At 50.0% G+C, this 14,856-nt stretch overlaps 2 protein-coding genes across 2 annotated transcripts in view; one reads left to right on the plus strand and one right to left on the minus strand.

The window, feature by feature from the left end:
• Positions 1–7,341, minus strand: part of KCTD20 (potassium channel tetramerization domain containing 20) — a 30,879-nt gene extending 23,538 nt beyond the window's left edge. Inside the window, exon 1 of the mRNA XM_058664071.1 lies at positions 7,202–7,341. The gene's annotated coding sequence lies outside the window, so the exon portion shown is untranslated. The remainder of the gene's footprint in view (positions 1–7,201) is intronic.
• The window catches only part of LOC101526420 (serine/threonine-protein kinase 38), a 113,520-nt gene that overhangs the window by 71,523 nt on the left and 27,141 nt on the right, over positions 1–14,856 (plus strand). The window lies entirely within an intron of this gene.

Consider the following 14,856-nt stretch of genomic DNA (forward strand, 5'->3'; position numbering starts at 1 on the left):
GGGCCACTCCTCTCTTCTCATGAACATAGAAGTACAAGAGTAGCAAACTGTTAGAAAGTCAATTCCAGACATGTAAAAAAGGATAATACATTATGACAAAAGGTGGTTTAACATTCAAAAACAAATATAACTCACCAAGTAAATGAATAAAAATAAATGTTTTAGAATAACTAAAACTCCCTAGCTGTAGGCAACTACATAGGTTACCTTGTACCTAGCCAAGCGCTACACCACTGGGCAGCTAGTGGCTGACGGGCATTCTGGGCTGATTAACACCAAATCTGTGTTAACTATACCAGTATGCCAACTAGATGCACATTCATTTTCTTATTCTTCTTTTTTTTTTTTTTGTAAAAGTAAGTGGGGAAGGTGGGGAAAACCACATTAGTCCCCAGGTGGGGGGCTGCAGACTGTCCAGGGAAAGGGGTCTTGGGATATACTGGGGTGGGAGCAGCAAGGGCATATCTGATAGTGGAAGAATGACTTCTGGGGTCTTCCATGGACCCGGCCACTGCACTTGCATGTGGTGAGGAAGCTGAGGTGGAATGGTTTAAAGGGAGAAAACTGGAGGATATTTCTAGTCAGGTCAAGGCATCTGCCCATGTGGGACACTGGGCTGGGATAAATAGCATAGTCTGCCACTCACTCGGACATGCAAAAGCTGGGGCTTTGGGGGCATGCCTGGCTGGGCCAAGCCACAGTACCTGCCCGCAAGTGTCAGCAGGGGGTGGACCATGTGATGCTGGGCCGCAAAACCCACCAGAACGTGAGAGAACAGGCTTGGGGGCAGATTCTGTAGGGGACCTATGGTTCACTTCTCTGGGACTGCAGCACCCTCTGGTTTACGTGGAGAGCAGATGATGGTGATGGGCCAAGTCAGACTTGGCCACAGAACTCACCTGACAGGAACTCACCTGTTACTCATGTGAGGTGGAACTGAAGGAGGCTGGGTGGGGGCAAGCTGCAGCACCCACAAGCACATGTAAAGGCTGGGACTGAGGGCAGACTATGCCAAGCAGGGCCTCTGTACCCGCTAGCATGCATGGGATCTGCAGCTAGGCTGCAGCTCCTGGTGGGTATTCCCAAACAGCCTGGGCTGGAGGCAAGGCTGGAGCACTCCTCAGCATTTGGGTGTGCCAGGGCTGAGGACAGGCTGAACTGGGCCCAGTCAGAGCACCTGCTGGCATGTCTGGACAGGGTGTAGGCCATGCCCAGCTGGGCTAGGCTGTAATACCAGCCAGCACACATAAAACCCACCAAGGAAATGGGCATGGCAGGGGAACTCCACAGGCCAGCGTGAAAACTGAGACTGGGGGCAGGCCAGGCTTGGCCACACTGTCTCATCCTCTGGAATGCATGAGAACCAGAACAAGTGGGGGCCAGTCAGGCTGGGCCACAGCGTCAGCTGGCAAGCACAGAACTGGGGGATGTGACTTACATTAGGCTGTACTGCAGTGTCCCCTGTACTGTTCCCCCACAGATAAACTGTGAGCACTCCCCTGGCAGGCTGTGGATGGACTAAAGTGGACTTTGTCAACCAATAGACCACGGAAAGATTTTTTCAACCCTAGAGCAGTGAAACCAACACCTACCCTGGTGCAATGAAACTAACAACTTCTAAGAACTATCCAAAGTACTTGAGTAATACCCTCGGAACACTCTTCCCCAAACTAAGGCATCATCAAATGACCATCCTCCATCTCCGGGTGCTGATGTAATTTGACAGCAAGGAGCAGTTTCCTCCACTTCCTCCACTGAGAACACAGGAGGAAAAAAAATGGAAACATGTGTCCCACTCCCTTTCTTCCATACCTGACCCTCTCATCCGAATCAGGACCCACATGGGAGTATATCTGTCTCAATTATGTAACAATATTAAAAGGAAAATTAAAAACAAAAAGGCATAAAAAATGGCATGAAGCAATATTAATAGGTTTGTAAAAGGTAGGTTGAAATAATAAATGCATGTATAGAAAAAAACTACTCCCTTATACTTGCAGGATTAAATGATTTTTAAAAATTATCTTACTGAATATTTAGACTGAGTAGTCTCTAAAATAATGTTTCCATGAATATGTATCCTTAAAAAGAGGGAACTCCTCAACGAACTACTAGGATGACTGGGATGGTTTTTCAAAACCATCTTGGCATAAGCAGGCCTGGCACAATAGCCTAGTGGCTAAATCCTCGCCTTGCCTGTGCCGGGATCTCATATGGGCACCCGTTCATGTCATGCTGCTTTACTTCCCATCCGGCTCCCTGCTTGTGGCCTGGGAAAGCAAGAGTATAGCCCAGGGCCTTGGGATCCTGTATCCGTGTGGGAAATCTGGAAGGGGCTCCTGGCTCTTGGCTTTGGATCAGCTTGGCTCCAGCTGTTGTGGCCACTTGAAGAATGAACTAGCGGATAGATCTTTCTGTCTCTCTTCCTCTCTGTATATCTGCCTTTCCAATTAAAAAAAAAAAAAAAAAAAAAAACTTTAAAAAAAAAAAAGCCAAAAACTGTTTAAGAGAAAATTCGAAATTTAAATAGAAAACAACACTTCAGGCTCGGTGGCATGGCCTAACGCCTAAAGTCCTCACCCTGAATGCACCCGGGATCCCATATGGGTGCCAGTTCTAATCCCGGCAGCTCCACTTCCCATCCAGCTCCCTGCTTGTGGCCTGGGAAAGCAGTCGAGGACGGCCCAAAGCCTTGGGACCCTGTACCTGCGTGGGAGACCTGGAAGAGGATCCAGGCTTCTTGCTTCAGATCGGTGCATCTCTAGCTGCTGCTGTCACTTGGGGAGTGAATCATCAGATGGAAGATCTTCCTTTCTGTCTCTCCTCTCTGTATATCTGACTTTGTAATAAAAATAAATAAACTTTTTAAAGAAGGAAACAATATAACATAAGAGCCTGACATTATTCCATCCTAGATTAAGGAAGAAATATGCTAAACAGATGGACTAGGAATTTAAGCTAAATAAATGAAACAGTTTCTCAAGAAGATTAGCCAGCAGGATGTCAGGATAATGCCAACAGCCTTGAATCCAACCCAATGATTCATGCAGTTTCTTGCTCAGGGACTCTAGAGCAAGCAGGCTTCTAAATAACAGGAAAAAGCAGGAAAGAGTGGCTGCTCCCTGAGCCCCAGGGCACAGGGTGCTCAGGGTGAGGCACCCACTTGTGGGAAAGCAAGTCCACCAGCTGACTTAGGCTACAGAGTCCTCAGACCTCACGTGATACAGGGAGGAGCCAACTACAGCCAAGAGGCAGGCCTCCCTAGACAGAGCCCTGCCCACACTTAGATCTTGGGCATGCAGCTGTCAGCACTGTGAAAAAACTCATTTCCACAGTTCATGCCATCTGGTCTGTGGTCCTGATGGCAGCCTTAACAAAGTGAAACAAAGATAAGACTGCAGAAATTGAACTTCACCCATCCCACTCCCCGAAAAACAGCATTGTGGAAGGTGTCTTCTAGTGAAGGTTGCAGCCTTCATCTAGAGCAGAATTAATCACAGCTGTCTTATTCTAAGGAAGCTGAACTTTGAATATCTATCCAACAATAATCAACTGTAATTGTTCTCCATAATTTTAATAGTATTTCACATATAAAATTAAGGTTTCATTTACGTTGGCTCTTCATCACAATCTTCTGTATGAAACAGAAAACCTGAGCCTCTGATCAGAGCCAGGCATGACAAAGGCAGGCAGAAGCAAAACCTCTGGTCTGGGTTGTGGTTCTTTCCACTCCATCGCAGTGCTTTCCAATACTGCAATAAGCTACTCTGTTTAACCAGGAACAGAGATGCAGTTTACTTTATACTTATTACTCATCAAAAAAACTTAATATTTTAATTAGTGATAATTACAATCTGAACAGCAGCATTTCCCGAGAATTTACTATTTGTTAGACAATATTAGCAGTACTTGATGAATTAATTTGATTCTAAAAACCCTCGGAGATAGCATTACTACTATCACAGAGACACAGAGAGTGAGGAGCACTTTACCCAGACTAGTAAATGAAGGAGCAAGGGTTGAAGAGTGACTTCAAACATTACCTAATGAAGTGCAAGTATGACACCACTGAGCATAAATGTGGATAGTTTAGAAGTGAGATGGGGCCCGGCGGCGTGGCCTAGTGGCTAAAGTCCTCGCCTTGAACGCCCCAGGATCCCATATGGGCGCTGGTTCTAATCCCGGCAGCTCCACTTCCCATTCAGCTCCCTGCTTGTGGCCTGGGAAAGCAGTCGAGGACGGCCCAATGCATTGGGACCCTGCACCCATGTGGGAGACCCAGAAGAGGTTCCTGGTTCCTGGCTTCGGATTGGCGCGCATCGGCCCGTTGCGGCTCACTTGGGGAGTGAAACATCGGACGGAAGATCTTCCTCTCTGTCTCTCCTCCTCTCTGTATATCTGACTTTGCAATAAAAATAAATCTTTTTAAAAAAAAAAAAAGTGAGATGAACTTAACTTTGAATACAGGTTCACCCTCTCACTAGATATTCAGAGTTTGGGCAAACAAGCTCTCATGCCTTAGACTCCTAATCCATGAAACAATTAAATGGGACAATGGTGTTAAACCATTATTAAGCCCTTTCTATTGCCATTGTTTTCATAAATATGCAAGAACAATCCAACCATGCTTAATTTGGGGAACTCTAAAGCAAAGTATGCCAAGTTCCTTTTCTTTCAACCATAATTCTCTCCTTCCTATTATTCCAGAGATGCATATATAATTTTAATAATCCCATTTTCCACAAAACATTAAAAAATATACTGACTCAGATGAGCAGTTAGACCAACCTTACATTGTATTATAGAGATACTTAATAACTTTGGTAAGGACAACAGTATACTTCCAATCACACCTTCAAATGATTTACGCTATTGCTCAAGCATCTAACATGTAATAAAAGTCCACTGAGGTATTTGACTGATTTTACATGAAATTTTGTTAAAAACACCGAGTTCCTAACATCTTATGGGTTTTACAAGCTTGCAATCTATTTGCTTGCTCTCATTTTTCTTTGCTCTGTTTATTTTAAATTCCAAAGGGTTCTGATTACAGTAATCCCACTGTAGATGATTTAGATAGGTCCTGTTCACCTTCATTTTTCAGCTAACACTGTTTTTGTAGTCATAGGGGAGTGTCTCCATTTTCTTCACCTACTTATAATTTCTCTGGATATTTTCTATTTCTTGAGAATATTTTTCTTGGTGTGAGTGATCAGGATATTGGGTTTGGGACCAGGAGTCCTCAACCACCATCTCATTTCTCAAAAGATTTTATGTGAAAGGTGAGAGAATTGCACTAGATAAATTTATAATCGGTTTCCTTATCTCTAAGCCTCATATTTCCAGGACTCTGGGTCTTGCAACCAGAAATCACTCAGCAAATTCCCCTAAAGTTTTTACCCCAGTTAGTCAAAAGACACAGGAAGACCTGGCAATCGGGAAGCCTAAGACTCTTCCCCAAGGGAAGACACGACAATTTGTGAACCAACAGAAAAAGATCATAGTAAGAAGTCCAAGGACGGGAAAAAGAAATGCATGGCCCAACTCTGACCTCATCTCTGCACGTTTCCTTGGAGGGATAAGAAGAGACAGAAAATGCTTTCAGCAGCAGTGGAGCTCGCTCAGCCTTCACCTGTCTCATGGGAGCAATGCGATTCTGTACCATAATGCAACGTTGTCAGTAACATGCCCACTATAGGCCTTGCATAAGCAGGCATTACTCAGACTTCTGGTTGAATTAATGCAAAGCTGAAAGCCATCATAAACGCCAGTGGCACCGCTATATGCCATGGACTGGGTACACAGGAGACCATAGGAGCTGTATGGTATGGGTTGCCCTGCTTCCATCTATCAGGAGAGAGCTGAGAGAGTAAGCCGACTTGGCCCGATGGCAGTCCTGACGCTCCGGGGATCCTGGACGTATCCCCCAGGAAGAAAACAACTAGTTTAGTCAGGGAAAGGCAATTGATCTCTAAGCTGGCAAGGCAACAGGAGAACACATATCCAAATCATTTCCTACCCCCGTACCAGGAGCTAAGGAAGCTCTGTGTTTTCTCATGTCAGGTCCCAGAGAGTCAGGCCCACAGCTGATTAGAGGGCAGGAGAGGAAGAAGCCAACAAGACGATAAGCAGTCAGGCAGTTACACAGACGCCCAGCCTGGAGAGGCTGTCCAGCCCAGTGTGTCCAGCTGTGGGACACCCAGCCCTCCTGCCCAAGCCCGCTTCCTGAGACCGCTCCTGGGAGGCAGCCCTTGTGGGAGACCTGGGTGGACATTTAGGGCTCCAGGCTTGGGCCTGGCCCAGCACAGGTGTTGTGGGCATCTGGGGGAATGAGAGTGAAGATAGCTCCCAGCCCTGAGCCCTCCACCCTCCCTTTTAAGTAAATAAACTATTTTTAATGTAAATTTAAAAATGCCAAGACTAGAACAACGATGTTTTTCAAAGTGAGATCCCAGGAGCACCAGTAAGACACTAATAGACCACACACACACACACACACACACACACCCCACTTCCCCAGATCTTTCCAGGCTCAAATTTCTGGGAGTGGCGCTAGGATCTGCCAGGGAACTGTCACCTGAACTTCCCATTCAGGATCTGGGCGAGGGGTCCAGGGTGAAGTCCCCGGACTGCAGTCAAGGCACCCGAATGACAGCACTCCAACACCTTGTTTTTTGGAAAACCCTCAATCTGTCAGCTAAGAGCTGCAGATCGCAGACCGGGGCACAAAAGGGCTTGGAACCGTATTTGTATTTCCCGTCAGCTCACATAGCTTTGCTCATCCCTCTGAAGTTCCCTCTACCCCTAACCCGCATTACCCAGCCCTAACTGGGATCTAGAGCCCGGCCAGCAGAGAGAGATGAGAGATGAGAGATGAGAGAGAGAGAGAGAGAGAGAGAGACAGAGATGAGAGAGAGACAGAGAGGAGGCCGAGGGCCAACTCTCCCCTGCACACACGGGAGGAGGAAGTCCCATCAACTACACGCCCCTTCTTCCACGGACTCAAGAGTCCCCGGGCCCTCGCCAGGCCCTCGGTTGACCGTCTCCGCTCGCAGCCCGAGCGCAGGCGCCCGCCCACCGCTCTGCCCACGCGTCCCGCGGCCTCCCCAGGACGCCGGGGTCCCAGCGGCGTCCCCCGCGGACACAAAGGCGAGCCTCGGGCCACGCCCGCCGCCCGGACCCTGGCCGTGCCGTCACTTACTCGCCCTGGCGGGCCGCGCGCCTCCTCCCCGCGCTCGGGACCCGGAATCCGCCCGCCCGCCGGCAGCGCCGAGGGGACCGGCCGAGCCGCACCGCCCTCCGCCCCGCGCTTCCCGGGCCGCGCGGCCACGCGGCTGAGTCACCCGCCGCTTCACGTTAAGAGTCCCCGCGCGGGGCACGCCGGGAAGGGCGCGCCGGCTGGGACTCCCCCGAGCGGGGCGGGGCGGGGTGGAGCGTCCCCTGTGCCCTCGTGCCCTGTACTCTGTCCTCCCGTAACCCTGACCCCGTACCCCCGAACCCCCCCATCCGTCCTCCCTCGCCCCGTCCCCCCAGTCACCCTGTCCTCCCTCCCCCTGTCACCCCGTCCCCCTGAACCCCCGATCCCTTGTACCACCTTCCCCTCGTCCTCCCTCGCCCCGCCCCCCCGTCACCCCGTCCCCCTGGGCCCTCGGTCCCCCGAACCCCTCTCCCTGTCCTCCCTCGCCCCCGTCACCCGCCTCCCCCGCTCCTGCTGTCACCCTATCCCGTCCTCCCTGTCCACCCTGTCCTCCCTCGCCCCGTACCCCGTACCCCGTACCCCGTACCCCAGTCACCCCTGTCCTCCCTCTCCCTGTCACCCCGTCCCCCTGAACCCCCGGTTTCCTGTACCCCCTTCCCCTCGTCCTCCCTCGCCCCTGTCCTCCCGTCTCCCCCGTGCCCCGTCCTCCCAGTCCCTCCTCGCCCCGCGCGCTCCACCCGGGGAGACAGCCCCCTCAGAAGCCTCGCACGGGCACCGGCGCGTCAGTCTCTCAAACTGAGAACGTTTTCGATCAGCTAGGAAAGGTCGCACACCGGAAAGTTCATCTTTTGTGGAAAAGTTGTGGAATGAGCCCGCGCGGCCCCGGAGGACCGTCCTGCTCGGCTGAGGCGAAAGGGAGTCGGAGCTCCGACGCTCCTCTGCTGGGTGAAGAGGGAAAAAACAAAACAAAACAAAACAAAACTTCACGTTTTCCTAAGACCTTGACTTTGATGAAAACCACACGCTGTGAAATCTACCGGAAGCAGAGCATTGGGAAACTGGTCGTGTCAGCTATTAATAAAGTATGTTTGTAGTCGAAAACCCGCTGTGTGTGGGTTCACGTCCTACGAGACGAATGCTGGGATATTTTACAAGGAAAGAAAATTAGCGCCAGTTCTTACCGTCGTAATTTCTGATGGCTTTTTGTACTTAAAATTCTCATGCTAATTAAATAATTGAACTGATTATGCAGCTCATTCTGAAGTTTTCGGAAGCCCTGTAAGCCAATAATAACAAACTTTCCTAAGCTCTTCGTCGATTTTTATTTTTCCTTGTAAGTCTCCCTGCTCCCCTCCTCTCACAGCTCCACCCCCACACCAGAAACAAAACAAAACAATTTTGGACTAAGAATGAGGACTGGAGTAGAAAAGGAGATGTGAAAAACAATTTTATTCTCATTCCAGTAGATTGCAAATGGTTGAGATACTTCCATGGCAGAACTGGTGTATAGGGATCAACAAGTTTAACTTGGAAAACTGAACGTATGCATATTTTAATTGGCTCCTGTGTGCTGGCCTAACACTGCCATACAGGCTCACGTGGTGTGAGACACGGTGCCATAGAGACGCTGCACTATGGCCAGTCGCCTCACTGACGCTGCATTCCCTGCTGCTTCCATCTGCAACGCTGCCTGGCCCAGGCCAGGCGGAAGAGCCGGACGCCAGGGTCCTGCCCGTGCTTGCCCTGTCTCTGCCAGAGGCATCCTCATCACTTCTGCGCACAGCTTATTGGCCTGACCCTGACTCAAATGGCTGGGAGGAGGCCACCACACTTAACTTTCCGTGTGCCTGGGGCTAAAAAGAATGTGGAAAAGAGACTCGGTGAATACTCACCACAGTGTTCAAGAATAAGAAAGAAATATAAATTTAACAACCAAAGCATAATGAAAGGTCACCTAAACTAATGCCCTTATGTCCACATCTGTAAAGTACAGTGTAAAGGCCTTTTCAATTGAAAATAAAAGGGGGGAGGGGATGGACCACAACCTTTTGGTAGTCCTGCAAGACAGTGCTTGAAAACAGATTTTTTTCTTTCTAGAAAGATTTTCTGTTTGTTTATAATTACTTTTATTTTTGATGATTTTTACATAGTTGATTAGGGTGATAAGGGTCAGGGACTATAGGAAGGTGGGTAAGACCATTATTTCCATGTTCTCTTTTTTAATTCCTGTGTTTGGGGGAAGGGGGACAGTAAGGTGAGAAGCCACACCCAGCCTCCCAAATGCCTTTGCACGCTGGGATGAACAACCACCCTAACACTACCCCAGGGTTCCGGATGTGGAGCATGCTCTGAGGGTCCTGCTCATGAGGTTTTGATAGTTCAACAGCTGTGAATTACTGCCAATCTCACCTCCAAGCAGGATGGAATTTCTCCGGAATCCACTGGCTGACACAGACCAACTTATAGTCTCCATTTGCCCAGATATTCACTGCCAGCACTTGGCTAGAGTAGTTGATCAATTTGTTCTGTCCTCCAGCCTCTGCCATGGTACCAGGTGTCCCCTGGAGCCTCCAATAGACTGCCATATCCTTCCTGTGCACCAGCTTATGCTGTCCACTGCTCCATCTAAGCCACTGAGGAGGCCCAGCTCTAATTCATGCATTCCATGGTCAGACCATGAAACCTGCAATTCTCTCTATGGTTGGGGTTCTGAGTCTAGAATTCAGTTGGGGGGATCCCCAGAGAAACTTCATCTGAAGTGATCCCAGACTTGATTCTTTTTTTTTAAAGATTTATTTATTTTTTATTTCAAAGTCAGATATACACAGAGGAGGAGATATAGAGAAGATCTTCCATCCGATGATTCACTCCCCAAGAGACCGCAACAGCCGGTGCTGTGCCAATCCGAAGCCGGGAACCAGGAACCTCTTCCAGGTCTCCCACGTGGGTGCAGGGTCGCAAAGCCTTGGGCCATCCTCGACTGCTTTCCCAGGCCACAAGCAGGGAGCTGGATGGGAAGTAAGGCTGCCGGGACTAGAACCAGTGCCCATATGGGATCCTGGGGCGTTCAAGGCGAGGACTTCAGCCGCTAGGCCATGCTGCCGGGCCCCCAGACTTGATTCTTGCATGTGCTTGCCAGTATTGGTTCTGGTACAGTCCATCATCCTAATCAGCTTATGCACATACTGGTGGTTGCAATTGCTGGGTCAGTTCTGTCTCTACACAAACCAGTGGGTATTGTAGCCCAGCCCAATCTTGCCCACCACACACTCGGCCCTTACACAAACCAGTCAGTGGTAGCTGCAGCTAGTCCAGGCGACTCCCAATAACCCCCACCATACCTGCCCCTGCCCTGGCTCCCGTGCTTGCAAGTATGTACAGCCGACTAGTTCTGTCTGTCCCACATCCCATTCAGCTCTCATACATGTCGACCCAGTTCAACCCAGCCAGCCCCACTATCCAGCCCACACATGTGCTGGTGAGTGCCACTCTCTGTCTAGCCATGCCTGCCCCAGACCTGGTTCTCATGCTCAACAGTCAGAGTGGCAACTCAAGGGGGAGGTGTCCACTATTTCCCTACTGGGCTCACTCCCACTCCTGGATCTTACACTTTCCAGGTGGTTCTGCAGTTTAGCTTGACAGAATTTGCCCCCATGCCAGCATCAGCCAGCTGATGCTGTAGCAAAGCCCAATCAACCCTCACTCCCTCTGGCTTATGCATGTACCAGTAGGAACAGTCAACCCAGCCTGGCTTTCCCCTGATCCAGCCCACATGAGACCAACAGGTTATGTTGTAGTGCTGCCCAGCCTGGTCTGCTCCCATCCCAATTCACGCTTACCAGTAGGAGTGAGTGGTGGTCCAGCAGGAGAGCCTCTCATAGCCCCCCTACCCTCCCCTGGTCTCACATGTGCATATTGGTTTGGTGCTGTGGCCCAGTCTTGCATGGCCTGCCTAATATCGGCATTTGCCAGTGGATGCTGTAGCCTGGCCCAGCCCAGCCCACCCCCAATTCTGTCTCACACTAGTGGGGGCTACAGCCTAACCCAGCCCAGCCGGCCCCCAGACCTGGCCCTTATGTGAACTGACTTGTGTTGTGGCCCAACCTGGCCTGACCACACTCCATTCTGGTGCTCAGATTTGCCAGCGGGTGACATAAATTGGTCCAGCCTGGTTTGCTCCTGACTAGCACCAAGTATATGCCAGTGGGTAGCATTACCTGGCCTCATCTGGATTGCTCCCTGTTGTGATTCTTGTGTTCACCTGCAGGGACTGTGTCCTGACAGAGGAGTTCCCCAAGCTCCTCCATCAGAACCTCTCCCAATGCCAGATCTGATGCCCATCAGCGGTTCTTGAGCCAGCCATACTTAGTCCACCTCCTGTCCTAACAGGAGCAATGGCCTTTCCTGACTGGCCTTCTCCCATTTCGGTTTTTTCTGTTGGGTGTTAGAACCCAGCCAAGTCTGGCCCACACCCAGACATAGCTCAGAAAAGGCTCAGCAGGGGCAGAGACCCAGCTCAGCCCATCCTATACCTACCCTGGTTCTCACAAGCATCAATGGGTATAGGAGTCTGGCCCAGTCCGACACACCCCAGACCCAGCCCACACCTGTGCTGAGGGACATTGGTAGCCATGCTCAAACTAGACAGCAGCACCTCACTCATGTCATTGCAGTCACCAGTGGGAACCACAACCCAGCCAGGGCATCCCCTTTGTTCCCCAGCCAGGGCTGTTCCCAGTCATAGGTCTTGCACATGCCAACTTGGTATAATGTGGGTGCTGGAACCTGGCCCTACTCAGTCTGCTTCCATCCCTGGCTCATGCAAACTGGAAGGTATGACAGCCTAGTCCAGCATGACCTGTGCTTCAACTTGGCTTCTATGCTTGCCAGGAGTTAAGGTTTGCTTGGCCCTGCCCGGTCTGCCCTCTCCCAAAACCAACCCACACATTTGCCAACAGTTGAAACTACCTTGCCTAACCTGTCTGATCCCCAGGCCTGGACCATGTGTTCACCAGCGGGAACTATGACCCACTAGGGGAGTTTCCCAAGTTCTTCTACGAGGCCCACTCCAAGACCCAGATCTCATGAATGCCAGTGGCGACTATGCTCTCGCTTGGCATAGCCTGCTCCTCCATCTTGGTCTTGTATGAACTGGTGAATGTTGCGGCCTAGCCCACCCCACACCCTGTTTTGTGATGCATATGCAGGTGCTGCAGCCTGGACCTGCCCAGACTATTTTCTGTCCCTGTATCCGTGAAGTGTTGGCAGGTCCATGGTCACACTTAGATCAACCCATCACCACCCCAACTCTTGAGCTAACCAGTGGAACTTGTATTTCCACAGAGTTCGGCCCACACATATCCCACAGAATCTAGCCCCCGGACATGGTTCTCTCGCATGCTGGTTAATGTCATGGCCCTGCCTAATGTGACCTGTCCCGTTCCGACATTTAGTCAGGAACTGGGATCTAGCCCTGCTAGACAGGCCTCCAGCCCTGGCTTTCGTGTGGACTAGCGTATGGAGGTCAGCAAGGTTCCACACTAACAAACCCAACTCAGGATTCCCCTGTGGGCTGGTGCATCAGTCTGACTCTTTAAAAACCACCAGGTCTCATCTCAGTCCCCTTGCTTACCTGCAAGTACAGTGGCCCTGTCGTTGGGAGTCCCTCAGGATTCATTTCTCACCTACATATACAGTGGCCTTATCCATGGATGGCCCTAGGTACCCTCAAGACCTCAGAGCTTGCCGACAGCCAGCCAGCAGGTGAAGCCCACAAGCTCAGGATATGCCCACTGCTTGGCAGCAGTGGCTGGGGCTCAGGCCCCGAGCACTGAGCCTGACCTGGCCCGGTTCCTCCCGGTAACTGCCACGCTGCTGAGAGGTCTGTTCACCCAAGGCTCAAGGTTGAACTCTGATTTTCTGTTTCTTTTTTTTTTTTTTTAATTTTTATTCTAAATTTTGAATTTAATGGTACAATTCTGTAGAGTCTGGAATTGCCCCAAGCTCCCCTCAACTGATTTCCCCGTATTGTTACAATAGTTTAGTCCTTCATAAGGAGTTATAATTCCATCAGTCTGTTATTTAAGTGTGCCTCAACATTGCTGGTACAGACAATGTCAGACAGTCCAGCATCCCATTGTCTAGATATGTCCAACAGTTTCATTGGGAGTCCATCTTTGATATGGAAGTAGGGATGCATGAGCGTTGTGTCTTCATATCAGGATATGGTAGTTTCTATTAATCCATCACTCTGCATTCCAATTTGCAAGATGTTTTCCTTATATTAGAAAGGACATGTGGTATTTGTGTTTTTGGGATTGACTTATTTCACTGAGCATAATGGTCTCTAGTTGGGACCATCTAGTTGCAAATGGTATAATTTCTTTTTAATGGCCGAGCAATATTCCACAGAGTAGATGTACCGCAGTTTCTTTAACCACTCCTCTTTGGATGGGCATCTGGATTGTTTCCATGTCTTTGCTATTGTGGATTGTGCTACAGTAAATATAGGATTACAGATCCCCTTCTCATATGCAGTTTTCATTTCCTTTGGGTATATTTCCAGGAGTGGGGTAGCTGGATCATATGGCAGGTCGATTTTCTGTTTCTGTTTGTGATGTACAAAAACCTGGTCCAAAGTTTGGAGAATCAGGGTCATCCAGTGTTTTATTTTGGAAATTAAGGATACAGGAAGATAGAATATACACCTGTTACCCATCATTCGAACTGAATAAATGATACCATGCTTTTAAATTAAGAGTTAAAATAAACAGTTAAAAAGTTAGTGTACGGGCCCGGCAGCGTGGCCTAGCAGCTAAAGTCCTCGCCTTGAAAGCCCCAGGATCCCATATGGGCGCCGGTTCTAATCCCGGCTGCTCCACTTCCCATCTAGCTCCCTGCTTGTGGCCTGGGAAAGCAGTTGAGGACGGCCCAGTGCATTGGGACCCTGCACCCGCGTGGGAGACCCGGAAGAGGTTCCGGGTTCCCAGCTTCGGATCGGCGCGCACCGGCCCGTTGCGGCTCACTTGGGGAGTGAAACATCGGATGGAAGATCTTCCTCTCTGTCTCTCCTCCTCTGTGTATATCTGGCTGTAATAAAATGAATAAATCTTTTAAAAAAAAAAAAGTTAGTGTACATTGGGCCCGGCAGCGTGGCCTAGCAGCTGAAGTCCTCGCCTTGAACACCCCGGTATCCCATATGGGCGCCGGTTCTAATCCCGGCTGCTCCACTTCCCATCCAGCTCCCTGCTTGTGCCCTGGGAAAGCAGTCGAGGATGGCCCAAGGCTTTGCGACCCTGCACCCACGTGGGAGACCTGGAAGAGGTTCCTGGTTCCTGGCTTCGGATCGGCGCGCACCGGCCCGTTGCGGCTCACTTGGGGAGTAAAACATCGGATGGAAGATCTTTCTCTCTGTCTCTCCTCCTCCTCTGTATATCCAGCTTTCCAATACTAATAAAATCTTAAAAAAAAAAAAAAGTTAGTGTACATTGACCTGGTGCAGGAGTCTAGTGGCTAAAGTCCTTGCCTTGTACACACCGGGATCTCATATGGGTGCCGGTTCTAATCCTGGCAGCCCTAATTCCCATCCTGCACTCCCTGCTTTTGGCCTGGGAAAGAGCAGCTGAGGATGGCCCAAAGCCTGCACCTGCATGGGAAAG

The sequence above is a fragment of the Ochotona princeps genome, chromosome 1 (genome assembly GCF_030435755.1).
Source record: "Ochotona princeps isolate mOchPri1 chromosome 1, mOchPri1.hap1, whole genome shotgun sequence".
Classification (NCBI taxonomy): Eukaryota; Metazoa; Chordata; class Mammalia; order Lagomorpha; family Ochotonidae; genus Ochotona; species Ochotona princeps.